The sequence below is a fragment of the Catharus ustulatus genome, chromosome 1, assembly GCF_009819885.2.
Source record: "Catharus ustulatus isolate bCatUst1 chromosome 1, bCatUst1.pri.v2, whole genome shotgun sequence".
Classification (NCBI taxonomy): domain Eukaryota; kingdom Metazoa; phylum Chordata; class Aves; order Passeriformes; family Turdidae; genus Catharus; species Catharus ustulatus.
In genome coordinates this window covers 28,733,392-28,756,940 of record NC_046221.1, presented here as the reverse complement: position 1 = coordinate 28,756,940, position 23,549 = coordinate 28,733,392, and the positions used below count along the sequence as shown (strand labels likewise).

Genomic DNA, 23,549 nt, shown 5'->3' with positions numbered 1-23,549 from the left:
GCTCCCACTTCTTTTCCCAGTCTCATCCCTGATTGTTGTCTTTCACATGGTGTGTACAGTATTCAGCTAGAAAAGTCTCAGCACTTCCTGAGTTGTTATAGTGGTTGGTGTCAAAGGAAAAGATGATATTATTCACACTAAGTGAAAGGAGGAATCCCACAATATTTTTCATTTGGTTTCACTTCTTTATTTAGCATTGCACAGGTCTCTATGTGTCTTTTGGGATGCAATTAGTGCCTTATTACAGACAGTCCCTTATTTAAAACAAATAAATATTTTTCTTCATTATATGAACTAAATAGTGCAGTGCAAGCTAACTGCAGTTATGTTATTAAGGTAATAAAATTACCCCACTGCTATCAGCACAACATGATAAGGTATAATGCAGTGCTCAAAGCAATATTCAATGGAGCAGGGAAGTATCTAGCAGAAAATTATTCTTCCTGTTTTTTCCAGTGTATTAATTTTAATTGAGGTCAATACAAGATTTTTTTTTTTTAATTGCAAACCAACCTGCTATCTTTACCATCTTTTGTAAATCAGATCTCAGAAAGATTTTAATAAATAATTCTTTAAATATTAGATTTTTAGTACATTGTTATATTGATTATTTAGTGTCTTTTTATTATTTTGTTCCACAGGAAAGGTATAAAATTTGGTATTTCAAAGGCTCAGTGTGACAAAGATATTAACACTTTCAACAGTATTAACATTTGATGACCACCTGAATACTCTGGGGGTGTGTGCTAACATTTTCAAATGCATGTGTTTGTCATGGGGGAAGGATATAGAAAAGTGTCTTTTAGTTGAACTTGGGCATAAATTCATGGCAAAAAATACGATCAGTTATAGAAATACTGACAGATCTTAGATTAGAATTAGGAGTCAGGATCACAGAATTAACTAGGCTGGAAAAGAACTTTGAGATCATCAAGTCCAACCTATGACCTAACACCACATTGTAAACTAGACCATGGCCCTAAGTGCATATCTAGTCTTTTCTTACAGTTCTGTGTGTAATTCAAACACTGATTTTAACCTGCATGGTAATAATTCATTATATTCTAGAAATCACAATGGACACAGATAAATCTAATCCAAAGTATAATGGTTTTAGAGATAACATTGAATTTGAAGTATATAGGGGATGGCAGAGGATGTCCTGAGCAGAGACCTTGAAATCTGTTTTATTATAAAGTTTGTTTTATAATAAAGATATATGGGGTAAGTTCTATACATATGCAAAATACTAATATTAATAACTTAGAGAATCTACTGATTTGTCTTTATAAGGTCAGTATGTGTGGGTGACAGATCTGAACATATGTTGTGTTACACTTGGTCCTTCTGGTCATTTATGAAATTACAGTATTTACAGTTTCCCTTCAAACCTGCTTCTTCCTTTTAGTATTTCAGAAAGTATCCACGTTCTCTCTGCATCTATATAAGCTATAGAGGTTTTCATAAAGCAGTTTCAAAAGGAACAAACTCATAGTGCTGCCTAAAACAAAAGAATTCACCTTCATTAAGCCTATTTCAAAGTACACTGAAGTTGACAGAAAAATACTGACTGGCTGGAGCAGATTTTAGATCAGTGACATTTTTGGTAATGGCTACTTTGCAGTACTTGTATACAGGGCTAAGAGGTGTTCACATTGAAGTTGACCGTGTGCCTAAAGGCTGACGTAGCTGTCAGCAGCATTTGCAGTGCATTTTCCTGCTCACAATGACCAAATGAATGAAGAAATTTTGCCTGTATGTCGAACTGTTGCGGCATGAGAACATCACTTTAGCCACTTCTTGATACAAAAAACCACACTCCACTTCCTCTGAAGTTGAAGAGCTTTGCAGCATGTGTCAGAGAAGATGGAGATAAGCCTGTATAGCAAACATCTCTGCAGGGCAGTCTCAGGCCTTTTGGACTCTGAATTTAAGTGTGTAACAGGGGAACAAGTTGATGATAATCTGCAGCCAATGTGAAGAGTTGCCAGAGTACTCTGCTCAGGTGTTGCACTTCTTCCACACGTACCTATGAAATTGCAATGGGCAATGATGCAGAGGCACAGCAGAATGACAGTGACACTGCGCTCCTGCTGGGCCCTGCTGGTTGCTGCTGCAGTGCAAGCAGAACTGCTCTCTGCAGAGCCTCTCAATCTCCATGTTGTAAAGCAGCATCACCAGCATTTTCAGATCAAGCCACTGCACTGTATTGGTAAGCCTGGGTGGGTAATGGGGGCTTTTGTCTGCACAGCTGGATAACAGCACTGCAGCTGCCTTTCACAACAGCTACAGCTGAGTGTCACACTCCTGTAGGAATTTGGAAGCAAGATGATCTGTCCTGCCAGTAACAGTAATGCTCTTAAAGCTGCTTTCTAGCAAGGATGTGCTGTTGGAAGAAAAGAAAACTTTATACTTCTTCACAGTGTTCTTAACAGGAAAAGCTGGGTTTCTTCTTATATATATCACATATGGTAAAGGTATTTATCATAAGCAAAGTAGGTAAACAAAACAAGTCAGCACTTTCAAAAAACTCTCCATTTATATTCTTAGGGTACTTCTTATTGTATATTTGGGAGTAAAGAAGATTATCTATGCATAGATTTACTGTAGGTACCTCTTGTTTCCTTAATAACCTTTGTACCCCAGGGTGTCCAGCAATTGCACTTTCCTCACTGCAGAGCAGCTCTGTGTTTTTTTCCCGACTCTTTCTAAGTGAAAGAGTAAAGTTGCCTAATGCAGGAAATGAGTGTCTGTAACATGTCCACATGTCTCACTCTCCACTGCAGACTAGCACAAGGGGCTACCTCCATCTTGTTGGTCATAATGAAGACACCCACATTTTTAAAGATGAGGTGTCATTCACAGAGGTTAAAGACAAGTTCATTCCTCTTTTCCTCAGCAGCACTAAAAATGCTTTCATATGTGTTATAAGCGATCAAATTTACTTGTTAGAGTTTGTCTGAAATTGACTCCTCCCTCAGGCTTTAGGGGCAATTAATTGACCTGCTCTGTGCTTCCTTTTCTCCATCTGTCAAAAGACTAAGTCAATATCATTCTTTTGAAGGACTTCCATGTGTATCTTTAGATTATACTGTCATTCCTATCACTATGGGGAAGTCCAGCTAAAACTTTATCATAATCCGTGATTAGTATAGATACAGTGTTATTATCTCATGTCTACTAAGCTCTAACAAGGAAGACCTCCAAATCCTAACAACGTCTGAATTTTAATTTGTCCTGAGCCTTTTAGTTGCCATGCACAGAGAAATCACCTTTTATTGGACTAGGTTTGCATGGCATTCAGGAAATGAGTAATTTACAAGCAGACTGAGGACTTTATCCTTTCCAAACTGAAATTTGAGGAACTGCAAATTTCAAACAATGTCTGGAGATTCATTGCAATTGACAGGAAGCTCTCTTGGAACAAAAAGTATGCACAATTTTATTGTCAACATCTTGCACAATTTTTATTTTCAAGTGCTGCATCTGGGAAATCCTGAAGAAATGCCAACCACCACCACAGTGCACACAGAGCCAGAGAATCCTCACATAAAGGATTTTCAATAGTGTCTCTAGCTTTCCACAGTGGTATATAATTCATTGTCTTTGGAAAAGGCAAAATATTCCAATATGCAATTTTCTGTACTAAATCACTTCCTGGGGTGCATTTGCCATGCAGCTTACACACAGTTTAAGTCTAGAGATTTGTGTCCAAGTATGGCTCTGGATACACCTCCAAACCAAAGCCCTCAGCAATGCAGACTATGACTAAGAAGTGCTTCCCCCTGTTGCACTCAACACCCGCAGACACTTCTTAGAAAAGGAATTGAAACTACCTGACTGTGAGGAGCTTTCACCCGTCCATTCCTAGTAATCACAGTCAAAAGCAAAGCAGATGTGTCTATTGAAGGAAGAGGGAATGTATGAGGGTTTGTTTTGGCACAATCTGCTGATCCCCAGGTCCTTGGTACAGAGGACAGGCAGTTTCCAAAGTAAGCTCATGATGGCACTCAGCATCTGTAGTTACCAGGAGCTTGATGGGCTGTGCCCTTTCTTTTACTTCCAGATACCTGAAGGGCTGGTTAGAGAAAAGAGTTAGTGATTTGGGAGTGTTGGTAAGTAATTTTTAGCAGTAGTGAAGGGAATTAGAGGGGAATTTGTTAAGTAGGAAGATATAATAGTATTGATTTCCATGCTATTTCAGAAATTGGGGCCTAAGGGACAGAGGTAAAATACTCACTAACATATTAGACAAAGTGCATTTAGTGTGTTTTTGCTCCATGCTGATATTTACATACTTACAGTTACATATGTTATTTTCCCCTCAATGCTCTATTTGTTAATCTTCAGTAATGTAAATGGGAACTGTTTTATAAGCAAAGGCATTCTGGTTTGGAGATCCCTACATTTAAGAGTTTGATGTGCACATATAAACCATGAAAACATCCACACAGCATCTGCTCATTCTGAAATAGTCTGTGTCTTTGAACAGTCTAATACAGATATGTAGATTCCTAAAAATGAATTGCCACATGCAATACTGTGTAATTTTCTGCTAAAAGCTGAAATAAGAAAATGTTCTACAACAGACTGTCGTTCCAACTCCACCAAAGCTCTCAGCAAGAGAGAGAGAAAGAATCACACTCTTGAAAAGCTAAAGGGAATGAATGGTCCATGTCCCCAGATCTCCAGTACAGTGACATTTCCCTTAGGATATGCCAGATACCCTCTCGACACTGGGTGATTAAAAATATTATGAAATTAATATAACTATTATTATTGTTGTTGTTATTATTATTATTATTGTTGTTGTTGTTGTTATTTCAAAATATTTTGATGTAGAGAAAAGCAAGTCTTTTAATTTGACTTAACCAGTAATGAAGCAGATTTAGGTGGCCAGGGGCGCTTTGGCAGCAGCTGTGGTTCCCACTTGCTTTCATGAGGGTTGTATGTAAGAAATCTCCTGTCAGAGTCCTTTTCCTTTCCTTTCAGTGGGTCAAGTTCAGGATCTGAAAATATAAAGCAAACAGTATTTATAAGCTATAGGATAAGCTGTCTGGATTCTAGGATTTGAAAAGCTGTGCTTATTGTTAATCAGCTAGGATCCAGAAAAAGGAGCACTCAGACATATATATAGTAAACATTATAAGCAAAAATATTCTGTCCATGGCCTTGTTGTGAACAAAGCCTTGTCTTTGCCAATAAAGAAAGTAGTGTTTGATGCTACGTGGTATGTATATGTGTGTACTTCCATTTATGTGTAGTTAATTATTTTCAAAGAAGCTGTCCTTATAGGATGTGAAGCTATAGAAACACTTAAGGGCAGGCACCCCATTAAGGACCATTCACCACAGTAGGATTGCAGATATGGATCTTTGTATCTAAAATGCGTACACAGACATTGGACTTGAATCAGTTGCCTGGGAATAAGCCCACATTACAAGGCTGAAATTGCAGTCTTACCAGAAGAATCAACATTAACAAGCAGTTTTCAGACACTAATCCTGCTTTTATCAGGTGTCCCTAAATCCAAGTGTCTTTGCATGAGTGAACTAGTGTACTTCCTGTGATCTGAGTCTGTTATTTAGAGCTTGGAAGTGGAATTTCTCTGATATGGAAACTTAGGGGAAAACTAGTCTTTGATCTTCAAGTTTCACCTAAGACCACTTAAGACAGGTTTGAGGGTTCTGTGCTCTTATTCCTGCTCCTGACTGTTGAAGCAATATTCCTAAATTCTCTAACACAGTAAATGTGCACACGTCCACACACTGCCACAGAGACAGTGTGAAAAGGACATAGGATAAAATCAAATGCAACGGAAAGAAAAAAAAAAAAGAAAATTTGGAAAAGGAGTCCCTACAAATCGGGTGGGATAAAATGAAGTGGAGTGAAAAGGATTGAAATTTGCCAAAATTATATGCAATGGAATCTTGAAATCAGGAAACCTAGTGAAGAGACAATAGAGATTGAAGAAATGAAATGCCATTTAAAAATTTGAAACAAAGTGAAAACAATAAAATGGAAAGGGATGACATGAAGTGCAGGGAAATCTTATCAAATTCAAACTCACTGAATTCGCAAGGTTTAATTTCCTGCCATGAAATGAAAGGAAATTAAATCTTGAAATCAGAAAACAAGGTGTAATAAACACTCTAGAACAGAGTTATGGTAAAATCAAATGCAGTTAAAAAAAGGGAATTTAGAAATGGAGTGGATACAATGAAATGGATTTTGATAACATAAAGTGCAGGAAATTGGACCAAGCCTTGCCAAATTGATCCTCATTGAAATCACAAGATTGAAATTCTTCATTTCCTCAAAGGAAATGAAATCTTGAAATCAGAGAACATAGTGTAGCAAACATTCTGGAAAGGAGATATGATAAAATCAAATAGAATTAAAAAAAAAGCAGATTTGGAAATGGAGTGAATAAGAGGAAATGTACTGGGATGACATCAGGTCTCCAGTCCTAAGGACTGAAACTTGCCAAAATGATACTCACTAAAATCTCAAAATCAGGAAACCAAGTGAAATGAAGGGGCAGGAGAAGAAATTGAATGACATTTAAAAAAACCAAAAAACGGATATGAGTGAAATCAAGGAAATGCAATGGGATGTCACAATCATTGGATGTCATGAGGTGGGATGAAGTTTATAGATAAAGAAAGACACGTGTTCCTACTGAAGGGCAATAGAACAGGGCACGGGGAAGGAAAAGGAGAGAAGACAAGTACAGCATTACCTGCACCTCGGGGTACCCCACAGGTGTCTGTTTGGCAGATGGATCGTGCGTGCTGTGAGCAGCCATCAGCCTGCGTGGCTCTGGTGACCAGCTGGGTGTGATTCCCCAGCAGGGGCGAGCAGCCTGGCTCTGGTGTTTGCCAAAATGCGCCGGCTGCTGAGGCCTGGTTCTGGAAACACCACGGGGGCAGCAGGCCGGGTGCAGGCCTCGACCGCCCCGTCGGGAAAAGAGTGGAGCATGGGGCTGTGTGACCATGAGCTACCTGGGGGAAAGTGGTGAAGCAGGACAGGAACAGCGTGGACAGGACAGACAACCAGGGCAGAAGCTGCACTACAGGGAGAAAAAGGTGAGGAAGGGGTAGACCTGATGCTCTTTTCATTTGAGAAGACTAGAAAATGGCAGTCCTGGGAGTGTGGTGCTGGTAACTGCTTTTGCGTACTAAGACTCCTCAAAAACGCCCAATTTACCTGGCGTTTTTTTCCTGGGAAGCCAGTGATCTATCCCACCTGAAAGGAGGAGGCCCTTGAAGTCAAATCGTGGAAGTTTCTGTCCTCTCATTGTCTGTCAAATGAAGTCGCTCGAGGACTGGACTTCCTACCATGTCAGTACAACATGTAGAGAAAGTTCTCTATGTATTACATGTTGAGGCATAAATAAAAATCACCCTCCATACATGGGTGGTGCCAAGGAGCAAGGTGTGGAGGGAGCAATGTTGGGGCAGTGCCATGTTCCCCTTGGCATGCCTTGTGTGGTGTCATTGTCCCTGGAGCTCTGGGCTTTGTGCTTTCCTGAACTCTAACCCTAAGTGTGACCCCAACCCTAGGTAGAGCAGTAAAAGCCACCTATGGCTGAGGCCGAGGTGCCAAACACACGGATGTTGCCAAGGAAAAAGGTGTGGAGGGAGCAAAGTTGGGGTACTGCCATGCTCCCCTTGGCGTGCCTTTTGTAGTATTTGTGGTTTTCTGAACCCTAACTCTAAGCGAAGTTCTGGCACAACTGTGACTTTAGAGGTCCTTTTTGGATTCGGTTCCCCTTTTGCCGTTCCTTGTGGCTTCTAAGGAAGGTTGGATGACTTACAGATCTGGTATCTAAAATCAGGAGGTTGTTTCAGCCATAAAGCTGTGTTGGCTTTGGATTGCTGCACTGTAGTTTGTTGTGAAAAAGGCCAGTCAAGGCTTGCAGAAAATTTTCTTTGAGCTTCAAATACAAATTTTCTCTCTTCTTGGTGCAGGATGAACATAATGGCCTGATGATTAATTTTCTTCTCAAATATTGCAATCCCCGGTGAAAAGTAAAAGAAAAACCCAACACACCCACAAATATACAACAGTACACTTATTACTGATCACTGATCACTGCTTTCACTCTGACTATACTTGTCTGCACAACCCAGCACATTCACTGAAGATAAATATGTGGTTGTGCTTTAAGAAGTAACTTTTGTACCTTGTAACATTTTGTACCTATGCTTAGATGAAGAAGTACTGCTTTTCGGTTCTGTCTTTCACTTCAGCAAAGTAACCTGATGAAGAAAACTCCTGAGCCTAGAGAAAGCCCATCTGAAGTCAAAAGCATGTATGTTAGGAATTTACACATTCATAAGAGCCTGTAGGAACAGCAGCTCTGAATTTTATTTTACCTGGAATACCGATCACTATGTAACAACACAAATAAACTCTTTTTTCATATTTTAATTCTTGCCTCATTAAGCAGTGCATCCCTGGCAGATTAAACCTGTGCACGTACAGGGCAGCACAGCAGGGGCTATAGTGAGAAACAACTGGGGGCACACTAGTCTCACTTTGTACAAGTAGAAGGGATAAAAAGAACCTCAAAATAGTGCAGTGTTGAAGCTCTCCTCTCCATTCTTCCTGATGAATTAAAATCTTCAGAGAAGATGAAAATCTTTCTCTGCATTCCTGGGCACACCCAGGGCACACTGTTAATTACAGCTACCCCATTGCTATCCTAACATGTGCCCAGGTGTTATGTCCTGCCATGGCCTATCTCATCAGGCAGTGCCATAAGCTTCATGTTTTTGCCCAGAGGTAGAGGAAGGCCCTTTCCTACACCCAAGGATGCCTCTGGGCAGGATGAAAACCATTGGAGCAGCATTAACACCCTAAATAGGCAGCAAAGTGTTTAGTTCTGTGCAGGAACCGACACAGATATTACCTTATCCATGTTTTCTGTTTTATCTCCATGATCTGAAAGCTACTCCCACACTGTTACCTTTCTTTCACAAGAGCTCCTTTTATGCCCTGAAAATGTGAAAGAAAGACATGGATCATAAGGGTATTCCAGTAGGCCCAAACACAATACAAAAAATTTTTTCCTACTCTAATACTCAACACTCAGGAAACCTGAAGGAAACCTCTAACATCACAACTTTCTCTTCTTTGTACTTATTTATTCTGAGAACAAAATGTGTATTTTTCTAAAAGAAGGTCATGGTCCATTGACGGATATGGGCATATGGAAGTATGTCCTTACCAACAAAGCTGTGTTTCTGAACAAGGATTTGGGTGGGCAGCTTTCTGGAGAGAAATCAAATACCTACAATTACTTCTGGAAGATCACATTTCTGTGCTCTTTTTTTTGGTTCCCCGGCCACACTCAGCTGTGCTGTGCTGCACTGCCAAGACAGGTTCCTTCCAGCCCAGGACCACATGGCTGGAACATTTCCAGCTGCAGCAGATCCCTGTTGCAGGACAGCCTTTGGGAAGGGGCCAAAACTCAGTCTCTACTTCACAGATTATACTCAGGCTATCCAAACACTGAAGCACAACCTGGCCTTGCTCCTGCTTAGGAGGAGGTGAGTAGGCTTGAATGGGCATTTTGGTTCTCTGTTCTAAGGTGGCCCAGGCTTCCCATCAAGTGTGTGTGGGCAGTCTACAGGCAAACCACCTGTCCCACCATAGCCAGCTGCTGTGTCACCTCTTGATTTAATAAATTTCGGAAAAAAAATTGTCAGTTGATACTTTATACATGTAAAGAAGCCTTTTCTTGTTTTGCAAATAAACTGAGATACCGGCAGACTGACTAGACCAGCTTTAGGTCCAGGTAAAACAGGCACATGCCAAGGTCAGTGGGATGAATAGCACAAGTGCTTCTGTTCTACTCTGTGCCAAAACTGTGCTATCTGAGACTTTACATTGCTGCTGTTACCATCATGAAAAGATGATGTATGCAACTCCACAGGCATGAGGAGCAGAAGTGTTCAGCTCTGCAGAGATGTTTGTTCTTCTCTGTCCCCTTTCCCTTCCCTTGTACTCCTCCCTCTCAGTGGCAATGTTAGTCCCACAGTCCGAAGGCAGCAAAATTCAAAATTTGTCTATGTTGTCAAAAAAACTCAAAACTGCCTAACACTTTCCAGAGATTGTGTTAAAAGGATAACTTTTCTCCATTTCAAACACAGTTTACAGACCACTAACAGGTTAGTTGCATGAATACACATTTCCTCCTTACCTCTCAATCCTTTACATATTTTCTCCAGCCCTAGTCTCCTTCCTAAAATCAAGGGTTTGCACTCAGTTTCTAAAGCTAGGCAGTTCTGTGAGTCTCCATTAATTTCACCAAAGCGAAAAATCTGTGTACTTTCACACTCCCACCTCTGCCAGCTTTGTTACCATTGATTTTTGGTGCCTATATTTGTATCTTAGAAACTGAAACTCACGGATCCAAAGTACCTATAGATCCATATGCACTGTGGTGAATAAAGACCCCAGAGAGATGCAGAGAACAGAAAAAATAGAGATATGACTCACCTCTCTGCAAAGACAGGGACTTCCAGACAAACTTCATCTGCTGTACCACAGAAGGCTTCCCTTTCCTCTCTTCTCTGGGAAATTAAGTGAAGCAATGGACTTGCAGCACAGACTTACTCAGGGAATTGTTTATTCTTCCATTGTACAAAGGAGCTGGAATATACAGTCTACCCATCTGTGTTGCTAAGAAACAGGGCACTGTTGCCTTGGGACTTGATTCAGAATTCAAAAACGAGAAGAATGTCTCAGTAGACTGCATAAATGCAGCTTGAAACCTAGCAACAAGGCCACAAGTTCAATATGCTTCTCTTATAGGCTAGAAAACAAGGGTATTAGAAGGAAAATATATGACTGAGGAAAAGAAAACAGTAATTTGAAAATAAAACAGTGGTGTTCTATCACCAATTATCCTAATGGATGGAACTATGTTTTACTAAACATACTTTTATGACCTGTAAGATCTGATGCTGCCCTGTACTTTGAGCAGGTTCATATATACTAAAACAACTGAATAGAATGGAGCAACAGTATTTACCCCAGTATTTCCTAAATATTCATCTTTTTCAGTATAAGGGACAACATAAGAGTCAAGATAGCAGAATTAATTTCCATTTGTATTTCAGTTTTCAAGCATTCTGTCAACAGAACAGTTTAATAGCTGCTACACACACCTTGAAATAGTCACTTGAAATGGCCTAGATTGTGTATTTGGGTGCAATTACTTAGCCACATACACATAGACTGTTTTCTCTATTTGCTTATGTGAAGTATAAATTATAAATAAAAAATACACTATACACCCTTTCACGTGAACAAGTGATCATTATGTGCTGTTGGAAATTACACTGGTTCAACCAGATATTTACACTAATTTCACGACCATAAGGCGCACCGGATTATAAGGCGCACTTCTGGGTGTTGGCAAATTTCCAAACTTTTACCGATGTATGAGGTGCACTGGACTTTTGCAGCGAGGATCCGCCGCTGGCTTCCCCCGCGCAGTTGCTGGCCGAGGCCCCACCTCCACCCAGCAGCTGCGGCCCCACCTCCACCCAGCAGCCGCGGCCCTGGCAGCTCCCCCCTTGGCTCATGGTTCACACTTCCGGGTTGGCAAATTTCTGAACTTTGTCTATATATAAGGTGCACCGGACTATAAGGCACACTTCTGGGTTCGGGCCAAATTTTTAGTCAAAAGGGTGAGCCTTATAGTCATGAAATTACTGTAATGGTAAAATCTGTTCTCTCTGATGGGAGAATGTCACTACATCACTGAAACTTTGGCCAGCACTCCAGCAGGTTTGAGCTGAGTTATGGTCCTCAGTTGATTGAACAGAGCTCGCTTGGGTTTTTATTTCCTTTTTGATGTTCCATCAAAAGAGAGATATTCTTCAGATGATATGACCATGTACATAATGGATTTAACTGGACACAAAGAAGGAAGTAAAATTCGGAAGTACAAATCACCCAGAGCTACCCAACAGTTATCACATTTGTTCCCTTGTTTTTCTTCTTATACTACTTCGAAAACAAAGAAAATAACAAAAGCTTTCATCCTTAAATATTTCTAAGTTTACAGCACTTCCATACAGGTCCTTAAACATTTATATTTTTAAATTTTTCAGAGTCAGGACCACAAACTATCTGGGAAAATACATTTTTGTTTATTTGGTTTTAAAGTATATTCAAAATCCTTTGAGAGGGTACACCTTTTTCTCCGTCTTCAAGGAAATTTACATTTTTTTCAGGCTTCTAGCTGAAAATAAATTTGGAGTTTGTAGTTGAGCTTTGTGATAGGACTTTGTATCAGTTCAAGTAAAAAGATTTCTCAGGGATCCTGAAGTAAATTATAAGATATAATTGAATGGTTCTTTGAAGTTCATGCTGCTCAGATACCTACACTATTATTGAAGAGAAAATAATATCATACAAACTTCCTTAAGAATTTGAAGATTTGTATTCCTTAAATCACTTGACAAAATAATTTCTCATTGCCAGCAGATGGCAGCATGTTACTTACTTTGCAAAATAAGGGAGCTTTAAAACCCGAAAGCCAAAGAGTAAATCTTCGTGCTCTACCATAGAATAGCAAGAGGGATTGGTATTTTCCGACACAAAACCGCCTCATCTTTTCAGCTAAATATAAGCTTTTGTAGACTTAAATACGACTAAAGAGATCTTAAGAATTCAAGCTGGAAAAAACAGTAAAGCTAGTCAGGATCCTGGTCTAAGCTGCAGAATTGTCTTAGGGACAAGCAAGCAGAAATGGAATATCATACTCAGATTTAACCTTGAAGACTGGAGCTATAGCCAACAGCGTCTATACTTTTTAACTTGAGAGAAGGTTTTTTTGGAGGGGGTGGTGGGGGGAAGAGATAAAAAATCCAGAAAGAAAGAGCAAAAAAGGAAATAAAATCTTCCCATTCATTATTTCTAAATGTTGGAAGAAAAAGGGATGAAATATATTTTTTTCAGTCATGTTATCAGTCAAACCAAGACTATGAGAAAAACACATCCCTTGACAGGATCATCAGCATGACCTTTGGAGCATGTTGTGCTCTTTGATGTTTTAGTTTTTTGAAACTTTAATCATTCTATTCATTCCAAAGAATCAACAACAACAACAAAAAGAGTAAGAAAGAAATAAAGAAAAAAAGGAAGTTTACTTTTGATTTTGAAAATAGATAATTCTTATCACCACTTTCCAGCCTGTGTTAGAAGTGAAATACTTTCTTTCCCTTAGACTTTCAGCTTCTTGGGGTAGTGACCTACTTTTTTCCTGTATTTCTGTGTCAGCTAAGACAAAAAATTTCAGGGCACTTGTTTGGGATATATCCTGGAAATGCTAAAAAAATGAGATAGATGATACTAGGTGCTGCTGATTTAAGTTCTTGCACTCATGCAGAATCTGAATATGTCCACTGAAGTCAGTGTAAAGGCAATGTGAATCAGAATTAAGTACTGAAAACCACTGTTGGAACAACAGGGAGAAACTGCATTACAGCAGTTTGCATTCCATATAAAATGCAGTATGTGATATCAGGATAATACTTCATTGTTCCTTAACTAGGATGTTTCAGGGTAAATGAGGGCTTAGTGTACCCTTGCTATAACTCATTTAAGTAAGGAACAAGTCTACAGATTTCATAAATCCACTTCTTACTTCACAAATCTTATTAGAGACTGAGTAGAATAAATCCTGGTTTAAACTAAAACAACTGTTTCATTTCCCTCACTCTGAGTAGTTGTTCATCAAACCAGGGAATGCAACTCTGAAATATCCCAGCTGACTCCAGGATCAATGCCTACAGGTCCAGGCCAAGGTGGCACATGCATTGTTGCTCATTAGGCTTCATATTCAGTCATGCAAACACAGCTCTTTTGCATTTTGGTGATGGAGTTGAGAAATGCAAGCCAGCTCAGACTGATTTTAGGTTCTTCTGCACTGTCCAAGGAGTTGTGAGGATAATTCATTATCATCATTCCTTTCACACAGATGAAGCAAAAATAGAAGGCTCAAAGTCTTGGTAGGGGCAATTCCTATTCCTTGAAAATGTAATAAACATGAAAAACAGCTAGGATACCTAGAATAACAAACCAAACAATAACAAAACCCGAAACCTTAAAACTAGCACCAACACGAGTCCAATTTAAGTCCTTATAAATTTCTCCTTTTATCTGGGTATGCCTTCAAATGTCTTCATTATAGTTTACCGTATGATATTGTATGACTCAAAAGTAAAAGTCTCATCAGGTTTCACTGTGAGAATTACCACAGAATTATTTTTAATAGAAAATTTGGAAAGTGACTCATTAAAATCATAAGAAAAATTGTTTTTCTAGTCTATTCTGATAGCAATCTTTCATTCTGCTGTTTCCAAGTGACACAGAACTGGGAAAATGAACACACAGTAAGTCAGCAGTAGAAATAGCAAAAATTAGCAAAAATTTTCTTATTATTTGTAATGTCCTTCTTCAGCTAAATTAAACTGGACAGCAATTTTCTCCCCCTTATACTTGTCCTCTCCAATAAGAGCAACGTGTGTGTATATGCTTATAAAATCAGATTGCATATATTTGGTATTTCTACACTTTAAAAGAGTTATCATCTGTATATATTTAGTGTTCTTATGCCTTGAAACAATTATCACCCCATAATCTCAGTCTAAGCCAAGTTATGGCCTTAACCTTTATCACCAAGTTCTAAATCCCTCACAAATAGGATTTAATTCAAAATTGCTGACAAAACCTAAACAGGGAATCTACATTGCTATGGATTTGAGTCATTGCATTAGTTGCTAATGAAATGTTCTCTTTTCTGAGTTGGAGTTCAGTGGAATTGGATTCTCTGAATTTTCAATTAATAAAAAGCTAGACACTATAACAGGCACAGTGATTCAAAATACATGGATTATATTTATTTGGTTAAATAATTTGACAGATGGATATCCACAACTACTCTATCCACAACTACAGCAGGGCTGCCTGTTCAAGTGCCTCACATTCACACACAACAGAGAGTTTAATCAGTTTAAGCACAACATACGAACAATGTATAAATATAATAAATGTTCTGAAAAGCTACTAGTCTGCGAGGGTTTTATAGTAGTCAAAATAACAGTGTCATTCCCACCTGCCAAAATAAGTAGGGGAGGGGTGGGAAATATCTGTAAATACCTGGGTAAACAAGAGTTTAACTTCTTTTTCCAGACCTTTAAATTTAAACTTCACCAAAAAGTGCCTGTCTGTATCAGATATTTATGACTCAGACCAACTTCTACAGATTAAGAGTAATGTGTAACAAAACAATCTTGCAGAAATATAACCAAGAAGGATATTTATTTTTAAAGCAAGAAACAGGACACCAGAAGAAATCCTATTCTTGACTTAGTTGCTCCTACAGCCCACTGGATTGTTGCAAATTGAATCCTGGGAATCCAACTGTCCCTATTCAATATGCTGTCTCAGTCATATGAATCACTTCTATAGCCAGGCTCCTAACCTGAAGGTCAGCAGTATGCAGTATAGCTCCTAAAATATATCCTGTTGGATACATCCTGCTGATTCTTCACACACCACTATCTTTAACAGACTGTAAACTGGGCAGAGGACAGAGAAAGTTGCAAGAAAAGCAAGAGGGAGTGGCCAGGTCCCAGAGAGCATCATAGGCATAGATATAATATGGGAGAAGGAACTGAAACCAGTCTTGATTAGCTCTATCTTCAGACTTGCAGACAGTGAACAAGAGAATACTTGTTCTGTCCACTGTGAATAAATAGGGACCTAACAAATGTTCTATGCACTTGTCTTTGAAAATCAGTTTCAGTCATTACTTTGTTGTCATTTTCTAAATACAAATAATTTTCTGCAGGATGTTTTTACTAGTAGGAAACTAATTTTCTTTTATTAGAATTCAATAATTTCTTAATGAAGTTAATTCTTTAATTATATAAGTTCTTTCCTCTTACAAGTTATTTTTCCAGTAATCCCCACATTTCTCTAATAGATGAAAATAATTATATTGGCTCTGCTGAATAACTTTAAATCATGAAAGTCCTTTAGCTAAGCATAGTTTTATGAAACAGCCAAATTAACACGGTCTTTGTATTGAAGATCTGCAATCTCAAATGCTTTATAGTATAAACACAAAATTCTACCATTAGAGGTTATAGAGATCATCCAAGACTCTTTCAGGTAAATTGACTAATCATTTTCCAACACACTAAATTGTAAACTGCACAATAAGGAGTTAAGAGTTCTGAATTCATAAGTCTTTGTTCAGTGTTTCAGAGGCCAAATCAAGTATAATTTGCGTTACTACAAAGGTGTTAACAAATACACACTGCTTCCAAAGGCTGAATATAAACTTAAATAGATTGTGTATATGCACAGCTGTAAATCAGATTAATTTATAAATGGAAATCATTGATTCAACCACTATATTATGTTAATATGTCACATTGTCTGAACTGCTATATATTCACATCAAGGTGGATGGAGTTTGTTTTCATTATTCAATATGCTGAGCCTCCAAAAATAAATGGAAAACAATAATGAGTCAGATTGATGTGAGCAGATCAGTGCATAAAAAACAGGTTTTTATTTTTTTAGAATTAAAATAAATGTCAAAAGAAAATGCTTATGTAACAACACCCAGATGTTACTTTTTTTCTCTTAAAATATCTGTCTGCCAAGCTTTTCTTGTTGTGAAGCGTGTTGATGAAAGCACTCACGAACTAAACCTTTGTGTTAGGGTTTCCTTGTGACAGAGTCATGAAAATACATAGCCTTTACCACCCTTTGCTGACATGCCAACTTTAACATGTTCCTCTATTAATTCTTTACAGTTTTATTTCTGTTTCTGTCTCTGTTGTAGTTCCTTGGCTTTTTTCTATTTTACTTTACTCTTTCCCACCGCAGGGCTGGTAGGATGGTATAGCACCTGTCGGTGGTTCTGCAGAGGTTGGACACCTTTTCTCTTGACTCAGCTGAATGTTGAGATATTAGATGTACACCATATTTTTTTTAGAGCTGCTCCAGAGTTCATGTCTTCATGGCTCATTGTACAGGGGCTGTTGCAGATGCAGGAAGGCAAAGCAAGAAGCAGTTTTCAGAACACATTTGTACTTTGTCCCATCAAATGCAGGTTTTTTCAGAGAAAATACCAGATTCTACAAATCTTCCAAGTGAACATTTTCTCTGTCTAAAACTGTTCAATTTCAATATTTCCTTGAATCATTTGAAAGATATTGATGTCATGGGGAACTGGTACACACTACTTCATACACAAAACTGTGCATTTACTACAGCTTCACCTTGTGTCCTCCTGACTTTCCTCTATCAAATGTCTCACATTAGCTGCATGGTTCTCACTGGAAGTAGGTATCACTTGTTAGAATGATCTGCGATTTCATTATAACAGCAATACACTGAAAAATTTTTGTTACTATCTACTATTTTATCTCATTGCCTCTTTCAGCAATTAGCCACTAATTTGAGAATGTCAACCCCTTTGCTTGGTGAAATGCAACCGTCTACTTAAGAGATTCTCTGAATAAATACAAGTTTAATTACACAGAAAAGAGTCTTCCTGAACTGAGGTGCTTGTTCTAAAACATGAACCTGTGTGACTCATGATTAAAACCTGCCAGTACCCACTACTTGCTGTGCCAGATCTGATAACAGCGTTCTGTACCTGGTATCTGTGTACGTGCTCTGGTTCCAAATGCAACTCCTGAAATGCAAGTGCAACAACTAGGGTTTGACTCTCAGCTGTTTTGGTAAAAAGGTAGTGAAAAGGTAGTGAAACATTCAAAAGGAAGAGCTGTCCACTGAACATCTTTATTTCTATGACTTTATGAACGCTATGTATATGAAAAAAAACAAGGCAGCATCTTTAGCACTCTGAATACTGCATATTTGTAGCCAAAAAGTAAAGTTAAAATTTTCACCTTCAAACCAGATGATAATACATTCTCATGCTAATAGAGATCAAATAAAAAACAAGTTTCTATTGTAACAAGAATACAGTTTAATGTACAGATGAATAAGCTATTAACAGAGCTTTGAATAAAAACAGCTAGACACTTCCATCTTGGAGTGGAAACACAAATCGTCATAAAGTAAAAGAGAAAATGGAAGTTGGCAAAAGTGAAAGTGCTCTTTTATATGCTTCTGTGCTGAGGTCTCTTTACCTGGATGAACTACTCTTCATCTGCATACTATGCCTGCAGAGACACCTGGCTGAAAATAGCTGTGAGTTTAGCCATGCAGATAAGTGTTGTTGCTGGAATGAATATTAATACCTGAAAACCCCATTTTTATTGCTAGTTCACTTTCCCAAGAATAATAGTGTTTGGTTTCTGGGAGGAAAAATGCATTGCATAATTGAGGGGAATTGACACAGATGTAGAGACACCAGAGAGGTAGAAATTAGCAGTATTTATGGAAGACAATACATGGGTAGGTTATATATCACAGGTCTGAAGGATGCAGAAAGGCCCAAAGTTCTTTTGCTATATTAATTTGGAGGGCATAGATATAATATAAGCACTCATAAGAAATATTATGCCTAAATAGTCTGCCATTATGAGGTCATGGTGAAAAATTCCAATACCTCAGGAAAGCCGGGATAAAGTTACAGGAAAACCTTTTTTGTCTCCTAATCCCACTATGATAATGACAATCATAACTCATAATGACAATCAATTAATTTGCTGACAGACTGATATTGACTTAATTTAAGGATATTGAGATAGATAGATTATATTTCCACCTATTTTTCCACCAGAATATTCCTTTTAGTTTTTGATCAATGTAGTATTCCTGAGGATGTACAGTAATTTCACGATTATAAGCCACACCATTTTGACTAAAATTTTGGGCTGAACCCGAAGTGCAGCTTATAATCAGGTGTGGCTTATACATGAACAAAGAACAAAAAGTTGCCGACACCCGGAAGTGCGGTTTATAATTAGGTGCGGTTTATAATAGTGAAATTACTGTACTTCAGACTGAGAGAGATCTTAATCTGAATGATTTCTCTCTCAAGTTGCCACCAAGGCTTACTGCTGACTTTACAGGGAACAACAGAGATGTTTTTCCTAATCTATAAATACTGAAAAACAAGCTAGAGATGGACTGAGTTTCTAAATCAGCTGTTACCATCTCAAAAGAGACACAAGAAAAGCCTTGTAGTGACTTCTCATTTCAGTCTGTTTGTTGATAGTAAAATATCTGCTTTCTGCCCAATTTCCAGCTGTGGTGTCTAGGTCTCAGAACATAATTATCACCTCTAACAAAACTGAAAAAAGTCAACAGATTCAACCAAGTTATACTCCCCTTTGGGGTAGGGGTATTCTCTCACTTCCCCACCTCATGTATGTTGCAGGATGCCAAAGTCTGGAGACATATTTTATTGATATGATGAGATATGTTGAAGAGAACTGTAACACTGTGGTTAAGCCTCTGGAAAGATCAGAACCTTTACCCTGATTAATTCATACCTGGCTCTGCACCAGGTTCAGCTCACAACACAAGTGCAGTTGCAGATGCGATGCTGACTTACACGTACAGAGCAGAGGCAGCATCCACCAAAGAACTTGTGCATCCTCATCCTGTGGAAGGGAGGAAAGAAGGGCAGAGCTGAAGTCATAGTTCCTAATTATTAGAGAACTGCTGCAAAGGAAGGCAGCAGAAGAGCTCCTTGTTACTTCTCCTAGCGAGGCACAATCACCAGGAAATCATTCTCCCTGGAAAAACCAGGAATAAGAGAATCAAAAACTAAAGGGTTGACTCCATCACTCAGGAAAGGTCATCGTCCTAGAAGATGGAATTTTGGATGTTCTTACTGAGACCACATCTCCATGAGTCATTGTAGTGATCTGTTTCCTGTGCCCATTACTCAGCCTCATTAGAGGCCACAACTTCCCTTTGTGCCCTTCCTGTTGTGTCTGCCCCAACCAGTCATGCAAGTGCAGTAAAAGGAACATGAGTTAGGTCTGAAGACTGAAAGGTCTTTACAGATCTGTGCTCAAGCAAAATCGGTTTATTCCCAGTACACATCTTCAGAATTTGTCTTACATCGAAGTCAAATATGCTTCCCATGTGATAGACAGTCATGTCACTCAATGACAGACAGGGATCAAACAAGATAGTCTTCCAGATCTCACAAACAGCTGTCTCAACACAACTGAATAGACAAGAGCTTCTAAAGCCAACCTGTCATGAAAATGTGGTTTACCATGTCAGAATTATTAGACTTATTCAAAAAAAAAAGAGCACAACTTTTTTTTCCTATCATACAGCTCTTGCAGCTCCCTTTCTATTCACTAATTAATTATTCCAGAATTTCGCATAATGTATTTCAGTTGAATACTCTTAAGAACCAGTTGCATGCATAGAACTGGTAGGATTATGGTTTTCAGTTCTGTGGCAAAACACAGGTCCTGAAAGATATGTCTGGAAATCACAATAGAAGCTTTATGTTCCTCTAAAATGTACCACATGCTTTACATTATGTGAATTGCATCATTTTGAAACAGATCAACTGTCCGTTCCTTTCAAGTTTAGCAAGTTTTTTTGTATCATGATCACTGGAATAGCCAAATATTCCCTATGTCAAAGACCTTAAAATCAATTAATTTTGTTAAAAGATTTATGGCAGGTCACTGGTTCAAGACTAAATTCAGTTCACAGCTGAATAATTCCTGTTCTTGCCTATCTGTGTATACAACTGAAATCCACGTAAGTAAGCTTTGTGAACATCAGAAAAAGCTTTTTACTGTTCCATGGCAAAGGGCACTTCAAAAATTAGTCCTCAGTAACCAACAGCAATGCCTAGTCTGATGTCAGACACCTGTTCAAAGAGAACTAAATTTGTGACAATAATGATGTATCTGAGATTTGTGTTTTCAACTTCCCAAGGCCACTTTTTGACTTGTTAGCAAAGTTACAGACATATAGTATGCCAAGAGAAATACAGTTCAGTGCATAAAACAGCAATATTTAGTTTTGTATTAAAAAATCTGTGATATACTGAAAGATAGTCTTTGATATATCCCTAATGCTAGTCTAATTATGCAGGTAATGTAAGTGGAAGCATACATTTAAGTGAGGTCTAAAGCTTTAAGGAAAATTAGGATTCTTTGCAGAAAACTCTTCTTTCTAGCAAAAGTAATATGTTGCATTTAAAAAAAAAAAACAGAGATGAGTTTAAACTGACACTTTCCTTGGTATATCCTCCTGGTTTTGTCAGTCTTAATATTGGGTGCAGCAAATGTCTTTCAAATCTCCCTCTCTAATTTTGCTCAGATGGCTTTCTTTGCTGAATTTCTAGAGTGTTTTTTTTTTTTTCAACTATTTAAAAGTCTGCTAGGCCAAATATTTGTTAAAATTATATGACTTGGAAAAAAATTTTTTTTTTTAACTGGAAACTTGGTTTTTTTGTGCAAATGCTCTCCAGTCCTTGTTTTCTGAGAATTTTTTCCTATTTGTTTTATTCACCCGACTCCTGTTTAATAAAACCCTACCATGTTCCTTACCTGAGTCACTTCATTTCTAAGCAGTAGAGTCCTGCTATGGTACAAAATCTAATACAAAGTCCATGGCAAGGGCCAGGTGCTTTCAAGTAAGTGCTCCCATAAGGATCAGCTGGAAACACAGGCTTGCACCTAATCCCTAGAACCATAGGTTTTTCAGGCAAAGTCTTGTTTTCAGTGTTTCTCAGTGTCTCTAAGCCCGATGCATGTCTCCTCTGCAGAAGTCTCTACGTGTGTTTTTTTCTTTTAGACTTGTCAGGCACAGTGCCACAGCCAGCACTGTAACAGCATTCAGCAGCACTCCAGGTTACCTCCCTGTCACTCTGCTGATTTCCAGCAGTTAAGTCTATGCCTTCTACCTGTATTCCATTAAGAAAGGGAAATGGTTTTGATGGCAGCAGAGATATTTCTGCTCTCCCACTGGCATCATACTAAATGAAACATGAAATCAACACTGAAGTGATGAGGAATAGAGATTGTCAGAGTTTCAGGGTGCTGTTTTTTATTAAATGCTACCAAAAATATTTTAAAAATCTAATTTCCATTACAAATGTTTACATTTTGCATTGGATGAGCCTGATTCAGTGGAACAAACACTGTTTGTCTAACAGGATGTAGACTCTTGCAAAGTGTTCTGGTAAAACAAACCCATTATCTGAGAACCATGGGGTCCATCTACTTTGTTAATCCCTCATTCTTTCATCTTCACCCAAAGACAATGACTCTCTCTCAGCAAACACTACTCATTCAATGAGCCTTTTCTTTGGCAAAAAGGTTATACAAAAGGAAAAGAACACCTTAATCCAAACCAAACATTCTTACTCTATCAAGTTCCTTCCTGTCATTGGTGTCAATGTCTGTTTCCACTAAAGATTAGATATAATTTATATAGGGTAAATGCAGAATTGCAGAAACATTTTCAATAAAGCCATCTCAGAAAGAAACTTATTCTGCATCCCAGTTCAGTACAACTCTTGCTACTAAATTGGTGGAGTTACGGAACCAAGATGTGGTATATACCTGAGGCACTATCCAAACTTTTCAACTTGTACACAGTATATACAATTTGTGGATCAGCTTTTCTTACATATGAGAAAAATGACATATATGGCAGATGCTCTAGAGAATTTACTTATCAGTACCAAAACAAGAACGGTTTAAAGATTAGGTGCTATGAGTCCAGGGGGAAACCAGTGTATCTCTTCTGCCTTCTGTCTCGGTTTCAGGATACCTACCAAGACTTTAGTCCCAGTGGGAGGAAATGAGCTCCACAGGTGGCTCATTGGTTGCAAAGATGGTGCATAAATGCCATTAAAGCTTCTCTGTAATTACAGTTTGCGATGACATATGATTATGATGCATTTCACAAACTGTGTACTAGCAAATGCAGGGAAGTACTTTCTGTTGGAAAAGAAGGGCAGTCAATTACATTACAGAAATCCAACCATAATAGAAATTATTCTAGTTTAGGTGTTCCTGACTCAGACATATAATTACTATGTAACAGGTCAGAATCAGTTGCTATTCTGGAGTCAGAAAATTGGACAGATCAGCACTGCTCTGATGCACTACTTTGCTGGGGTTTCTTTGCCATGTCTCTAGCCACCATCCTTACTGCAGTATGCGCTGGCCCCTTGCCCCTACTGGTTTTCAAAACAAAATACAACAGCCCCTCCCTTCTCTGCAGCAGCAGCCTGGCTGCCCCTTTACCCTTCATCTACAGAGGTCACTTGGCTCTGAAGCCTGCCTGTCCTGCAGCATGCAGGGACAGAGATGTGGCTGCCTCTCAGCTGTGGTGAGCAGCAGCACATTCCCTTGCCAGCCATTCCTGCCTGTGTTGTCTGCTGAGAGTGGTAAGGGAGAGAAAATGCTCAGTAGGACACGAGGCCCATCTGCCGTGTACCCTGAAGACACATTCTAAAGGAATGTGTAAAAACTACAAACTGTACATACAAACAAGAATTCCTCCTAGGCATCTCTCCATAGTTCCAAAATTCCCATGAT

General features: G+C 38.6%; 1 protein-coding gene across 7 annotated transcripts in view; it reads right to left on the bottom strand.

Moving 5' to 3' along the window:
- Positions 1–10,745, bottom strand: part of SCIN (scinderin) — a 69,783-nt gene extending 59,038 nt beyond the window's left edge. The window contains exons 1-4 of one of the 7 annotated variants that reach the window (XM_033054722.2): positions 10,510–10,745; positions 8,206–9,003; positions 6,743–7,004; positions 4,873–5,009 (exon numbers count right to left, since the gene is read on the bottom strand). The gene's annotated coding sequence lies outside the window, so the exon portion shown is untranslated. Of the gene's footprint in view, positions 1–4,872; positions 5,010–6,742; positions 9,004–10,509 lie in introns of all 7 variants that reach the window. The other 6 variants (XM_033054713.2, XM_033054731.2, XM_033054756.2 and 3 more) reach the window with 6 other exon arrangements.
- Between the last annotated feature and the right edge of the window lie 12,804 nt (positions 10,746–23,549).